The sequence below is a fragment of the Haliotis cracherodii genome, unplaced genomic scaffold, assembly GCF_022045235.1.
Source record: "Haliotis cracherodii isolate W230 unplaced genomic scaffold, xgHalCrac1.p SCAF_6, whole genome shotgun sequence".
Classification (NCBI taxonomy): Eukaryota; Metazoa; Mollusca; class Gastropoda; order Lepetellida; family Haliotidae; genus Haliotis; species Haliotis cracherodii.
Window position 1 is genome coordinate 43,590,863 of NW_027266319.1, and position 15,357 is coordinate 43,606,219.

At 38.1% G+C, this 15,357-nt stretch overlaps 1 protein-coding gene across 1 annotated transcript in view; it reads left to right on the plus strand.

Moving 5' to 3' along the window:
• LOC139445313 (PR domain zinc finger protein 14-like) overlaps positions 1–15,357 on the plus strand; it is an 89,309-nt gene that overhangs the window by 11,337 nt on the left and 62,615 nt on the right. The window lies entirely within an intron of this gene.

Consider the following 15,357-nt stretch of genomic DNA (forward strand, 5'->3'; position numbering starts at 1 on the left):
CAGCACAAAGAAAATAGAGAGGGACAGTCTTTATTCTTCATTTATAGTAAATTTGCACGGACGTGCAGCATTGAGTTGTTACAGCGTGTGAGAGCATAAACAAAACATATAATGAGATTCGAGGTGGTCTCCCTCAGACGGTTCTTAGATTAGGTTTTGCATTTTATAAACATTGAGCCATTATTACAATCCCCATAGCTGAAAGGACACATGTATTACATTGTAAATCTTTCAAAAATGTATCTAAATGTTCTACCCTTGAGGTAAATGGTAGACTCGTAACTCGCCACTGCATACTTCGTGAGTGAGTGAGTAAGTTTTTAAAGACCACTTTTAGCAGACCAGACATCATGACTGCTAGGGCTAACCAGACTGGGTATAATGCACTGAGCCCATGCTTGGAATCCAACACTTTTCCTCAAAGTAGCCTCAGCGCCATATATAATACCTCAGGATCTCTCGAAGATATCTGGGCAATGTTATCAGATTAGATGTGATTTAAACAATATTTATTTTCATTTGAATACAGTAAAAGGAGAATGATAAATAGAAAAATCCGATATTAATATCTTTCCCCATCAAAATTCAAACATGTTATACAAGTGTTTAGACTTAATGTTATATCATGTGATATATAACAATACATCAGGTAAACGGTGAAATATATAGTAGAATACGAATACTTTGCTCATAGTGAGTGAGTGAGTGAGTAGGGTTTTACGCCGCATTTCGCAATATTGCAGCAATATCACGGCGGGGGACAGAAATGGGCTTCACAAATGTGTGGAATCGAACCCGTGCATTCGTCGTGAGGAGTGAACCCCTAACCACCGGACTACCCCACCGCCCCAGTAAATAAATGATGTACGGAATCAATGATACTAAGAAAAGTTTCTTTATTTATATTAACGTAGCCAGACAAGGCGCTTCGAATGTCATATCCCTTATCATAATTGTAACTTTTGGATAAGATCTCGGTATAATAAGTAAATATGTAATGTTAAGCACTTTCATATGAACATTCAGCATTATCACTAAAATAATCTTTCAGATTTTATTAATTTCAGATTAGATAATATGACTGGTTTCTAAAATGGTAATGGTAATAACATTTAATATCCAACATTTGCTGCATGCGTATATCTTTGTATACAGTTTGATATTTGTATACATGCATCTGAACACAGAAATGGATTCATTGTCACTGGATTCATGTATTACTTTTGCACTGTTTGTATATTTGTTCTTAAATACTTTATCGTAATCACGTGAGTGATAGCACATCGTGATTTTCATGTTCACTGAGGATGGATGTGATTAACGACATAGTTCTAGATATTTTCAGTAATTAGAAGCACATTATGTTACTGCTGTCGAATACGCAAGTACTCTGTTGAATTATAATAAATATAGTAGTATTGTTAAACGTGACAAGCACCGTGTCTTTATAATATTTGATATATCACAACCCGACTGAAGTAGGTACATAGACTTTTTTACACATTGCTATTTGTCTTTCTCACCTCTTTATTTGATCAATCAGAATGTCAGACGTGATACGCGCCCAGAATCCGCCTTTCTTTCCAATTACTGAGATGTTGGGAATGCAAATTTTAAATGTTTATTATGTGAACTGTTCAGTGTGAATATATTGTGTGATATATTTAAAAGAACGCTATGCATCGGGACATCATTGGTTATGTTACACAATATTGTTTATATGCATTATAATTATTAATGAAATTGTTCATACAAAAGTACGGAGAAATTATGAAGAGGCAATACCCATGGGTCAAAAGAGGCCTAAATGTGGACGATCAAATCTTTCCATCTGAACCTTTGGTTTTAATAACTTTTTCCGTGACATGGCTAGCGTGGTGTTATCCCAAGGATGTCCAGGGGCGGAACATGGCTCACTGCCCTCAACTGCTTGTTTTGAATCACTAGCACCAGTTGAAGCTGTTTCCGTAATATACACGATGCTTTGGTTCTGTCGGCACTAATACACAAACTGTGTGCATGTTTGATCCTTTGACCAAGTCATCCATGGCAATACGACCGGAGAAAGGACACAGCTGTTCGCTTAAGTAAATTTGATCACCACTTTGATATAGTGAGGGATATTTGAACAAAAAAGACCATAGTTGTGAAAAAGGTGATACCAACATCCGACTTGGCACATATGTAGAGCTGTAGGCAACTTAATTTCAGGCTTAGTCTCAAGTCGAAAGGCCCGTAGGTGGTTAAGTCACGGAACCAAATCCTTCAGAATTAATGAAAATGTTATTGTAATTTGTCATGGTGTGTCATGAAAATTATCAAATATATTTCCAGATATAATATCATCATCTGAGACAATTTCTTTCCTCTCTTAGTACATGCAAATTCAAACAATAATGGTGCATATTAAAACTTAAAGTAATTTTTCAGTGGGGAATGCAGTATTTCCACCTACTTTGTAACCAGAATTGTTTACAAATGCCGCAGTAAATAACATTGCTCACAATCCATCAATTAACCTCAAATGCCTCCTTTCATGGAACAAGCGTATCAGAAGTTACAACATACAGATAATGATGTGGTTATAATTGCACCTCAACTTGTCAGTTATTTTGCTGAGTGTTTACAATAAGCGTTCAATAAACACACGCAATTCTTGGACCAATTAACCCTTGTTAATCACGTTCAGGTCATTCAAAATCACGTATGTTTCAGGTCAGTAGTTGATCAACAGCCTTAGGCCATTTGTAATTTGTGTGTTTCTCATCTTTCGCTGGTCCTAAAAATCTATAGAATATAATAAAACTGTAACAACCCATTCGCCCTCTTGAATTTTTAGTTTCCTGCTCTGGAACAAAACCTTACGAATTTCCCTTTTCATAAAATATCCTCGCTGTATTTTATCAGAAAGATCTTTGAAGGAGGGAAGTAATTGTACACTTGCGCTTTTTTTCTTCGTCTTTTGAGCCCTCAAAACCGACACAAGACCATTTCACTACGAATACCGAATACTGCCAACATCGATGCTGTGAGTTAATAAGAACATGCACTTTAAGAAACCATTTATGGACTAAAGGTAACAACAAGACTTTTGACGATACAAGACTAACTCACGACAATACTTTAACTCACGATAACAAGACTTCAGCTTACGATAACAAGACTTCAACTCAGGATAACAAGACTTTAACTTACGATAACAAGACTTTAACTCACGATAACAAGACTTTAACTCACGATAAAATGACTTTTACTCACGATAACAAGACTTTAACTCACGATAACAAGACTTCAGCTCACAATAACAAGACTTTAACTCTCGATAACAAGACTTCAACTCACGATAACAAGACTTCAACTCAGGATAACAAGACTTTAACACACGATAACAAGACTTCAACTCACGACAAGACTTTAAATGAGAATAACAACACTTCAACTCACGATAACAAGACTTTACCTGAGGATAAAAGAAGTGTACACACGATGACAACAAGACTTCAGCTCACAATAACAAGACTTTAACAACAGACAACATTTCACTTTATCATAAACCAAAGGCAGGACTCCGCCTCCTCTGAAGTTGAACTTGGCAATTAGAAAAAACTCGCAAAAACAATGAGGGCATCATACCCAGATATATTGTCTCATATTCACATTTTCAGTGATCAAATCTTACCCAAGTGACGAAATGGGGCACGAAGCCCTTCAGCATTGCACTTCTATATTCTGGACAACGATACAGTTGACGGAACAGCCTTTGTTTTGTTTGGTTGTTTGTTCTTTAAAGTCGCACTCAGAAATATTCCAGATATATGACCGTGGTCTGTAAATAAATGAGGCTGGATCAAACCATCCATAATCGATAACATGAGCAACGATCCACTCAACTGGGATACGATGACATTCAATCAACCAAATCACCAAGCCTTAACACCCGACCCATTCGGCCGTCCCTTACGACAAGTATAGGGTATTTTCTTGTAATTTCTACATTTCTAGATGATCGCTGACAAAACTTATATAAATAGATCTAGTTACAGTAAAAAGAAAATGAGTTCATTGTAATCACAGTTCTTATGTACATATATGTAATGTATACTAGGCATGCCTAACATGAATCTGCTTCTGTTGGTTATAGAATGCACAAAGATCCATCTGTTCAACCTTATGTACACCATGGACGCGGTGTATTTCAATGCCATTGGCTGAGAACTCATGGTTCAATGCTGGAGATAAGTTATTCGCTGCTTACTAAGTTGTGCATGTGTTTCCCAACTTCCTAACATGTTGGCTGCAGATCAACACTGTATGTTAGTTTGTACATACAATTAAAGAAACGACAAATAAGGAACACTTTATGAGAAAGAATTGATCAGAAGTAGAATCATATATAGCCCAACACCAAAGGATATAGCGGGAAAACGGCTAATGTAAACGTTTATGTAGTGCGGAGATAAGTCATGGAAAGTTTGGAAGCAATTCAAACGGCAGGTTCAGAGTAGAAGGGTTTTCAAGTCATGAACCCAAAACAATATGGCCGCCGAACCATGTGACCTAAGACCAAAGTCCAAGAACATAAACTGTCAAGCATTTAACTTCATAAACACGTAGAGTTTTACAGTTATTGGACAAGGGTTGCTTAGCAGTAGGGGAAAATATGCCTCAAAAATGAATTATTTTGTAATTATCCTGACACGCTCTGATATATTTCAGAAGTAATAATAGTCATTACGACGTTAAACCCTGCTCACATCATACCTGCCAGTAAATCAAGACAACTGAAGGGTGATAAACATTCTGAAAGATGACAAGTGAAATATGACATACCAATATTGATTAATATGGATTCGTTTGACTTGTTTGACCTGTTTTTCGTAAATGTTTTCTTATATCAGCTTTAACGTCGGGGTACACGTCACCCGATCATGCCTCAAACATGCCTTGTGGTGGAAAGGTCAGGACTCATGGCTGGCCATTGCGTTCTTGTGGTGTTTTGCTGCTGGAGGTAGTCGTTTACGTCCTCAAAGATAAAATGTGAACCAGCATAGCGCTCAAACCACTCAACTATTGTCGCCAGTATGTACACAGTAGTACTGTCCAGTGTCCCTTCCATTCACCATATGAAGTGGCGTTCTGGCAGTCATAGTGATCCCGCCCAATATCATTACACCCCCAAAATCTATCATGTTGCCTTACGTGGACGTTAGCATAACATTCGTTATGACGCCTATCTAGAAAGTACTCGAGACCATCGGCGATACCGCCAGTCTCTACGCCCTAAACAGCATTGGCGTATGGCTAGGAAGTTTCGATTTGTTAACGGCGGTACAACACGTGGTCACCAAGCATGCAGATTAGCTGTATGCAGACCGGGACCGATCATTATAACGTTTTAAGTCTGCAGAAACCTGTTCCAAAGTCTGCAAATTACAGACTGAGACACATTGGACGTATGGGCTACCTCTCACTGCGTTCTACCAATTTGACTCCTGCCAATAATACCTGGGCGTCCATCATGTTGTAGACAACGCATGCCCATTCTGATCACAAAAATGTTAAATGCTTAAATGTTACTGTGGATAATACAAATCAACAATATTAATGGCTCAGAGCGATTTGACGACCTTTCACTGAGGTGTCGAAATCAAGATAGACCTATACCCACACGGAGGATTTGCTTTGACCACATGTACGTGTAATCGGGTGTATAGAGGCGTTAGGTGCTTGTTCTGAAACACAAACAAACACCTAACTCTGACTCTGGCAGTCATTTTTCAAAACTGATCTTTCTTCTGACGACTGATCACAACATATATATGTCATGAGTACCTACGTTTTGGGGAGAGCTTATCTTCATGTGGTTTCTTGCTTACCCACGAACTTGTAAGCACTTGTAACTTCTTGCAACCGTGTTTCCTGGTTTAGCATACAAGGCTCTGACATGAACAACAGATTTTTTTAAAAGTTGACTCATTTTCTAAATACGACAACGGTGACCAATATACGAGCGTAGATCGAAAGATTCGTGGTATCAAAGCTATTGTTTTTTTTAATGAGAAGTTTCAACACATGATTTGAATTGTAACACGTCGATAAGCATTACCCATGGGGTGGACAGCCTCCACTTGACATACAGACGTGGCATCTTTGGGGCGATCCCACTTTGGGTAATCTTCTATGCCATGTCTGTCTCGCTTAAATTCAACAGTCCATTTATTAATAGTTGAATATATAGGTATGTCATTCCCAAGCATTTTTTTTCATATACTCGTGTCTTTCCCTTGGTGACAGCTTCTTTTATATCCATGTACCTAATCGTTTCTCAGTTTTCTTCATTTTCGCCATTTTTCTCACCCCTGTCAAATTCTCGAAAACAGATGCAGTTATCTGTTTGTTACCTCCGGACACAGCCTTGTTAAAGAGTATTGCACAGTGCAAGAATTTCTGATCGTCACCCTTAGTATAAAGGTAGATGGCATGGATTAGTTCTTGAAACGTTTGATTAAACTCCACTAAATCGGAAAATGGCCACAATCTGAAATTTGCAAACAAGGAAATATCTGCTCTAAACTTATGTAATATTCTCAGACAAAAACGTCCCATAATATTTCAAATATCAAGAACCACCATTTCATCCAAGTTGTTTAATAATAGAGACGTGATGCAGGACGTAAACTTGGTAGATCATTGTATAAATTCCCCTATTTGTGGCTGTCAAACCTCATAGTGCTACCAACTTGTTTTGTCATATAATCAATCACAGGAGACGTCTCTGTTGTTGACAATAACATTCTTCGTCAGTTATTCAAACATGGCCCCAAATGTCGTGAACAGCATGCTATCAGTTGGAAATACAACTTTGAATTAGATATGGCTGCTGTCGAAGCGTATGCCAAAAATCTGGGCCAAAGAAAAGATGAACCAGTTGAAAGTCTTTCAGAGTAGGTTAAGTCACATCTTCCCAAGGCAAGGGAGTTAACTGACTGTGAACGTCCAGTTTCCACCCTTGACCAACTACACGGGAAAATCTGGGCTGGATTGTAGCGCCACCAGTGGCTATTGCGAGTTATGTCCCTTCTATGTCCCTCCTATTGACCAATCAGATCCAACCTCTCATATCACTTTATTTGCTCCAAATAAAATGGTGTCGCCCAGTGAAGACGATCTGATCGATAATCAAGATCTATAATGTAATAAAACGGGTCTTTTTTCGCGAAGTGCATCTTGACTGAAACATGAAAATATTTGGAAAATATCTGTTGACGCTAAGTTGACGGTACACATGCTTTGCAAATCCTGCAATCGACCGAAATCTGCATGGCAGTTTACGAACCGGATGTCGATTTCGTTACGCGATTTTGATTGGACTATGTATATACTCGTTAGTCCAGCCAAAATATAACTCCATAATACCAGCCTAGTTTGACAAAGGTTAAAACTGGTCTTTTATAATCAGTTAACTCCTTTGCCTCGGGAAGATGGTTATGTCAGTGCATGATGTTGTAATTGGTAGAATGCACAAGCTTAAAACGGATTAACGCTGTTAAAACCATGTGTCAGTACTTTCAACTTTTGGCTTGAACCTTAAAGGGGCACTGATCTAACGCAATTCCCCGGGACTGGTTGTTGCCTTTGTTATTGTTTTTCCCCAGTGAGTACCCGGATGTATAGCAGAAATCTAGACTAGTTCGCGACCTCTGCTGCGCCATTCGTAAGCGCATTAGTCACTTTTATGGGTAGTGATAAGGGCGTATGGTCACATTGATCAACAAAATGAAATACAGTTTTCGAGATAATAAGGAAACTTAGGTATCTTTGTGGGTAGCAGCGGTAATGGTGACGAAGTTTGGATATGTCACTTGCTTGGTAATTTTGCGATTTTCGTTTACACTGTTTTGACTTGCAACACAAAGTAAATATTTCACCTGAGCATTGCTTTTTTTATACTGTGTATATTTTTTTACTGTCAAAATGTGTAACAAATTTATTAAACGTCTAAATATATTTATATATTCAGTTATTTTACAAAGTGACTGAAAAACATTTCCATCTGTATTATTATGATAACGAATTCCAAACATTTTGATGTTTAATGTGATCGCCAAGAGACTGAAAATGATACGTTGAAAAGTACATTTCTATGTTGTTTGGCTTCTAATCCTACATAATAATCTGTTGTGATGTTTGTAGGCCCTTTTGATCGTCTTAATCAATCTGGACAGATTTTTTAGTCAAAATGACTGAAATATTTACACATTTTATAAATTGCCTGAAAGAATCACATTTTACAAATTGACGGTAATAACAACACGCTTACAAAGGAAAAGACCTGTGAAAACAACGTCTATCGCTCATTGAAGAATTTCCTAACCAAGACGTAGAGAAACAAGAATGAATCGGTTCAAATGAAGGAAAACAAAATGCATATATCATAATTACAACCTACCAAATTTATGTGTATAAATTTTAGGCAGCTTCCTTGTCCGAGGAATTTATCCGTGAATATCCACACAAAGGAACAATATCCCACTCGTCTGCAGCTGTACAAAGAAACTTATTCGATGTCACATGTCTCAGTAACAATCAAACATTTTAAAAGATATATATCGTTTCGGGATATCCCTTGTTCGTTTCTCAACTGATCACTTGGATTGTTTCAGGTGTTTTACATAAATGTCAAGTCTCAAGGGTCGGCTGAGAAAGCCCACGTGACAACTATTTTCATAACGTCCACGGTTCCTAAAAGTCCATTGAGTGAAGGATAACAATGATCAATCAATCAACGTATTATCAGTTAACCCTTTGACCAAAGTATGTTGTTTTCACATCGGCACTTCACGCCATGATATGAGTGTATTCCCTTTGTTGTAGTAAACCTAGACATGTAAACACTGACTCTTGACATATCCACTGCGCAAGATAACAGTGATAAATCAATCAACGTATTTTCTGTTAATCCTTTGATGACTAGGAACGATCCGTTGATTTACAAAAAAAATGTAAATCAACTGATCAGTCATCTCTTGCTGGTCTGCCACGTGCATATTACATAACACACATTTCACCTTACTTCAAACCTGGATTTAGATTGAATAATTACCCCAGACACAATAAATGCCAAATGGGAACCTTTGTCAGGTAATCTAAGTGGTGCTACCACTAATTGTACTTGTAATAAATTCATTAACTGAGCATCAAGTGAATGACGACAAATACACAAGTGTAGGGTTATACGAGAAAACGTCGATGACAACAAGTGAGTAGAAATCGTATTATATCGACGCAAGCCGAAAACCGAAAATGCTTTCACTGCATGGATACTTTTTTTAGTATTAAACTATAACCATCTGGGGTATTTCCAAATGACGACATCCGATGAGCTCCGCTGTTCTTTTTGTCTGTTTGTTTACGCTGAAGAAATTAATTAACATGCGCCCTTTGTCGAAATCTTTATAGAACACAGTTAACCAATCAGTGTTTATGCAAAAATGCGTAAAACAAATATTGCCTCCAGCCTCCAAGTTTATTTAGCTGTCCTTGCAGACGGTAGCCCAGTCTCTGGTCACGCTCAGTTGCGCTGCGTATCATCCGGGTACTCACGGGGGAACAAACAATAACAAAGGCTACAACCAGTCCGGGGAATTGCTTTAGATCAGTGCCCCTTTAAACCTGAAGATATGCCCTTCCTCTGTTCTATTGGATTTCCATAAAAATCCCAACAAAGAGAAAGAGATGTTTCTGGGTCCATCAAATGTTCCACTTAATCCCTGTATTAAAGATCATAATTAACCATTATGATGACGTCACGCCATGTTGCGGTTACTTCCGAGCCAGGAATTAACGGGCCATTACGAAGTAAAACTAAAGCAACTGTAGGTCATTATGCAATAGTGTTGAGAAATTGATATATATTTCAGCAATGAAAAAAACATGGTTAAAGTGGAAAATCACGCGAATCTGTTGATTCTGGAAGTAGAATTCTCTTTGACAATCAAGAAAGGACCTCCTTAATATTCACCGGAAAGAATTTGAGACAAATAAAATTAAAACAATTTGGATTCTCAAAACCTCAAAGGATTTGCTTGAACTGAAGTACCCAGTTTTATTATGTCAAAACTTTTGATTTTACAGCTTTATACACCATTTTCCCACCCGGAAAAAATAAGGGAAAACTTCATCCACTCCTTGATCCATAAGGGATTTGTCAAAAATGAAAGCATATGTCATCGGAAGTATACTGAGAACACAATTTGTGAAATGCTGGACTTTCTCACAGATAACATCTCTGTGACATTCAGGGATATGGCGTTTAGGCAAGCGCCTCCCCTTGCTGATCTGTTTATTTATGCATAGGCGTGAGACTTTCTGCTCGGATTGACGAAACCTACAAGGGAATTTGGCAAAGCATGTTTAACAGCTTCAGGTATATCGATAATCTGATATGGTTCAATAATGATCAAATAGCCAACTACACTGATTTATCAACCTCAGCTAGAAGACATACATTCAAGGCCTTAGTAAAGCTTTAAACAAAATGGTAGACATGTTGAGGACATTTCCAGATTTGACTCATCAGTGACAGAAATGATGCCTGATGCAATTTCTATTTTGACTTGTTCCCGTGTCTATTTTGTCAGATAAAAAATTGATTGTGTATGTGTTTGTGCCAACGTTGGGTTAGAATACGCTCACGTTTTCGCGAACACTTGGTATGATCACTGCTGTTACTGATTAATAACCTTTCCTTACGATATAGTCGGACTCAAACAAGGGACTCTACTTCAAGCAGATATTTCTGATGATTATGGGAAGGATTTCGTCCCTTTTATTTATTGGGATAAAGCTGAAACTTTGGCTGTAGCTATGTAAGCACATCTTAAAATGCAATGATATAAACAGGGTACCCTACATACTTACGGCGAATAGAATTTCATTATTATAGTGTATAATGGTCAATGATATTTCCAAAATGGCTGCCAAAGCGACATTGTTTAGAATCAGATAAGGATTCAATTAGCCATTTTAGACCACTGAAGCTTATCGAATTCATCATTCTGCCGTAAATGCAATGTATTAAGATTCATGGGTGCGTATAAAAGTAAAGTGTCCCAAACCGTATAATATGCCACACATCACATACTTATCGCATATCAAATGTCAAACCGTATAATATGCAACACATCACATACTTATCGCATATCAAATGTCAAACCGTATAATATGCCACACATCACATACTTACCGCATATCAAATGCCAAACCGCATAATATGCCACACATCACATACTTACCGCATATCAAATGCCAAACCGTATGATATGCCACACATCACATACTTACCGCATATCAAATGCCAAACCGCATAATATGCCACACATCACATACTTACCGCATATCAAATGTCAAAATGACGCATTAAAAAAATTACATAATCATAGACCGCCTCCGTGGTCTTGTGGTAGAGCGTCCGCCCGGAAGGTCCGGGGTTCGATTCCCGGCCGCGTCATACCAAAAGACGTTAAAAGATGGTACTTGTCTGGCGCTCGGCATTAAGGGGCTAAAACAAGGACTGGTCGGCTCGGAGTCAGTATACTGTGTCTGAGTGGGGTATTCATGTTAAACTGCGGCATGGTTTCTCAGTGAGCTAGCACTATAAATCGGCATCAGTCCGGACTAGTACAAGCAGCCACACAAACACACACACGTACATGCACGTCGTTATATAAGTGCAATAATCTTGGACGCGACGTTAAACCCAATTTCACCTCACCTGACATAATCATATTTGGTTGCCACATGCAAAGTCTGATATGAAATCTGTGAGCAAGACGTTAAAACAGGTGGTTCTCAAATTGTATAATAATAAGGCACTTGGTCTCATGGTTTCAGAGCAGATGTGGAAAATGTAAACGTTTTTGACGGACAGACGCCACGCCACGACATGAGCTTACTTAAACGTTTGGTTCAAGTGGGCTATATACGACTAATGGTCCAAAACGACATTTCAAATATGGCCGCTATAGGGGTTGGGGCGGTCGGGTAGCCTACTGATTGAAGCGTTCGCTCGTCACGCCGAAGACCCTGGTTCGATTCCTGACATGGGTACAATGTGTGAAGCCCATTTCTGGTGTCCCCCGCCGTGATATTGCTGGAATATTGCTAAATGCGGCGTAAACCCATACTCACTCACTCACTCACTCTATAGGGGTTACCTACAGAATAATACCGTTAATATGTTGGTACGTTTTAGAGACACCAACACTAGCATCACTGATGAAGAATATTTTGTGATTTCTAGGGAGGACGATAGACAATGAACCGTGTTGAATTGGCCTAGTCTGTTATCAAATATGTAATATTTCTACGTCTCTGGGATTATTCTTTCCATGGCAGATTACGCCTCGTACCAGATATGAACCTGATCCTAAACATTCAACAAGGAGCCTTGTAATATTTCCTTCCTGGGATATTATAGACCATAGCTTAGAATCCATCATACGTGTGCTAAATGGACAGTCATCTTAAGCGCCGCAATTCACCGTGCATTGCCTTCTTTGCCCCGGTATCGAATCCCAGATTCTGCCTTATTATCACTCTTGGTTTGTATGACCCTTGTTCTGGGTTGTATTCGTTTTAAGAAATGCTTCACAGTTCTACACCATTAATCTGGCATGCCGTGATGTAACTGAAATACTGTTCAAAGCGGCGTCAAACCCGATCTATTGACTCAAACATTGGATTTTTGGCATGCGCTACAAATAGAAACTAATAGCTTTACTCATCACTATAGTCGATATTGAAGTATAACAATGAACCTTTCTTCAACACAACATGTATGTACATTATCATCTATAAAATAAATATAAATGGTTAGACAATAATTAGGCGGCTTTGTAGACCTTCCGGGTATCAACAAATGAGGGTCAAACAGATACACTTTTTTTAAATCACTTAATGATTCCTGTTGATCCCTATATGCATAAAACCTGTTGGCATTGCATAATGTTTTCAATATGTGCGGGTACACGGATGGCCCTAGTCGTCTTAGGCGTTGCAATTCGTGCAGAGTTGCGTCCCTTGGGCGCGACAGAAACCTGTGAACCCCGGTTCGCCCATATTATGTTTCTAGGATTGTTAGCACCATACCCGTGCTCCAATATGTGAGAATCGTATTTACGTTTGGTTTTTCTCGGGAAATGCTATGGGTACAAGAGTGGCATTTAACCATTAAGGGTTAAATATGTTGATCAGCTTTGAAAACCAGTATCTTGAAATAATATTGAACTGAGTTATGGCTACTGTTTGTCCTGGTGAACATGGTGCACAATACCGCCTATGAAGACAGGTGTACTCGGAAACCACTACAGATGATGGTTGGGATCCTAGGGCCTATTCTTAGACGCAGATAATTAAGATATTTGTTTTGACAATTATAAGCATATAAGGGTCTTAGGTAATGTGGAAGGATCTTTGTCATTCAAGTCTGGCCATTGTGGATCACGTTGCGAAAATCTTACATCTCATTAACTGTTTTCCCAAATGTGATGGAAATAGTAAACATATACAAAATCAATAAAAAATACGAAGCATATTGTTGTGATCAATACTGTATAAAAATAAATTGCCGTAAATAGCTGAACAACAAGTGTAACTAGATGTCAATGAGTATAGGTTGTAGTAAATATAACTGTTTATCAAATCCTTTTGTTGATTAACTCTTGCACACAATTAAATGTAGCGAGTCTGTCTATTAATGACCATGAAATATGACCCAAAACAATTGTGTGGGTCGAAAACTGACCATTAAAAGATGATGTATTACTATACAATACAGTTTCATGGCATTATAACAAGAACATTCAAGGAAAATGTAACAGACATTTTCACATGAACTTCTTCACAAGCATGCAAAGGTTTCTGACAAATAGACTTCAAACAAATATGCAATAAGAGAACGGCAGGAATGTCTTAAACGAGTATTTTGTGTTTTCCCAGATTATAATTAACAAGCGGTAAATGTATTTCTGGTTTAACATTGCATTGAAGGATAACAGTGCATATTAAAGTCTACATTCCTGTGAAAAGGTATTCCGTAGTGTTTCCTTTCTATAAGAGTGTTGGTAAGCTGCAGTTCGAACGTGTGGAATACTTATTGTCATATGGCAGTGTAATTTATTGTTAAACAATGATTGTAACTGTATTACATTGGTTCTGATGAGATGTAGTAGAAATTCGTTGCATTGTATTTGGACGATGATTCGTTGTCAGGAATGTAGTAATATATATTGTAAGCAGTGCTGAGGAAGTTATTATATTTAGATGCTCGAATTATCTGTAAACTTCCGGAATGGCATGGATGGATGACAATCGTCATAGAAACACGTGGAATATTCTGTGATATTCCAGTGACACTGAATGGTTTAGCACTGTGTGGAAAGTGCTGGAAGCTAGTTAGACTATATAAGTGGAGCGGGCGCGTGCATGCCTGTTTTCAAATTTCTGACATTACATCAAGACCAGCGGTTGTGTGAAGGTCACTTATTATCCCGGATTCCCAGACCTTACTCGGAAGCTTGACCACTTGCGGATAGGTAAATATTATTATCACTTAACTTGTAGCTATGACCATTGCCATCATATAAACTATTCGATACTGCCATTGAATATTGTACTACCACTCTATTGCATACTGCCATTGCAATTGCTGTGCAATAATTTGTATTGATTTGTAAACCTAGTTAATTGTGTCATACAATTGTCAATTGTATGTTAATTGTTTGTTGTTTTCACACTACATTCTATTCCGTATATATTTCTTGCTTAACCAATTGTTTTAATTTGGGAATCGACACGTAACATAATATTGTTTATATTTACAAAATTATGGTGACTAATGTTAGCTCTCTTAAGGAAAGAAGGCCATTCAAGTAAGCTGGAGTGAGTGAGTGAGTGGGTGATTTGGGTTTAATGCCGCTTTGAACAGTATTCCAGCTATGCCACGGCTTGTCAGCTTAATGTAGGAGGAAAGTTTGAAGTGATGCAAGCCCCAGACGTTTACTACATTTGTGAAACCTACTAACACGGACATGTTAGTATAAAACCTAAAAAAACATAATCAGGACGAACCAAGAATCCAAAATACGATCATACGATTCTGGTGTGACCAAAAAGACACAACCCTGCACAGCGAATTGCAGCGGCTTAGACGACTAGCCACCCGTGTCCCCAAGTAAGCTGGACATGTGTTGATAACATTTTTTTTATATAATTGACATAGTGTTTTTAATTTTACGTCTGCTTGCTAGTGTCTCCCAGCCTCTTTCATCATATAGACTTGTTGGAGATGCGTATTCG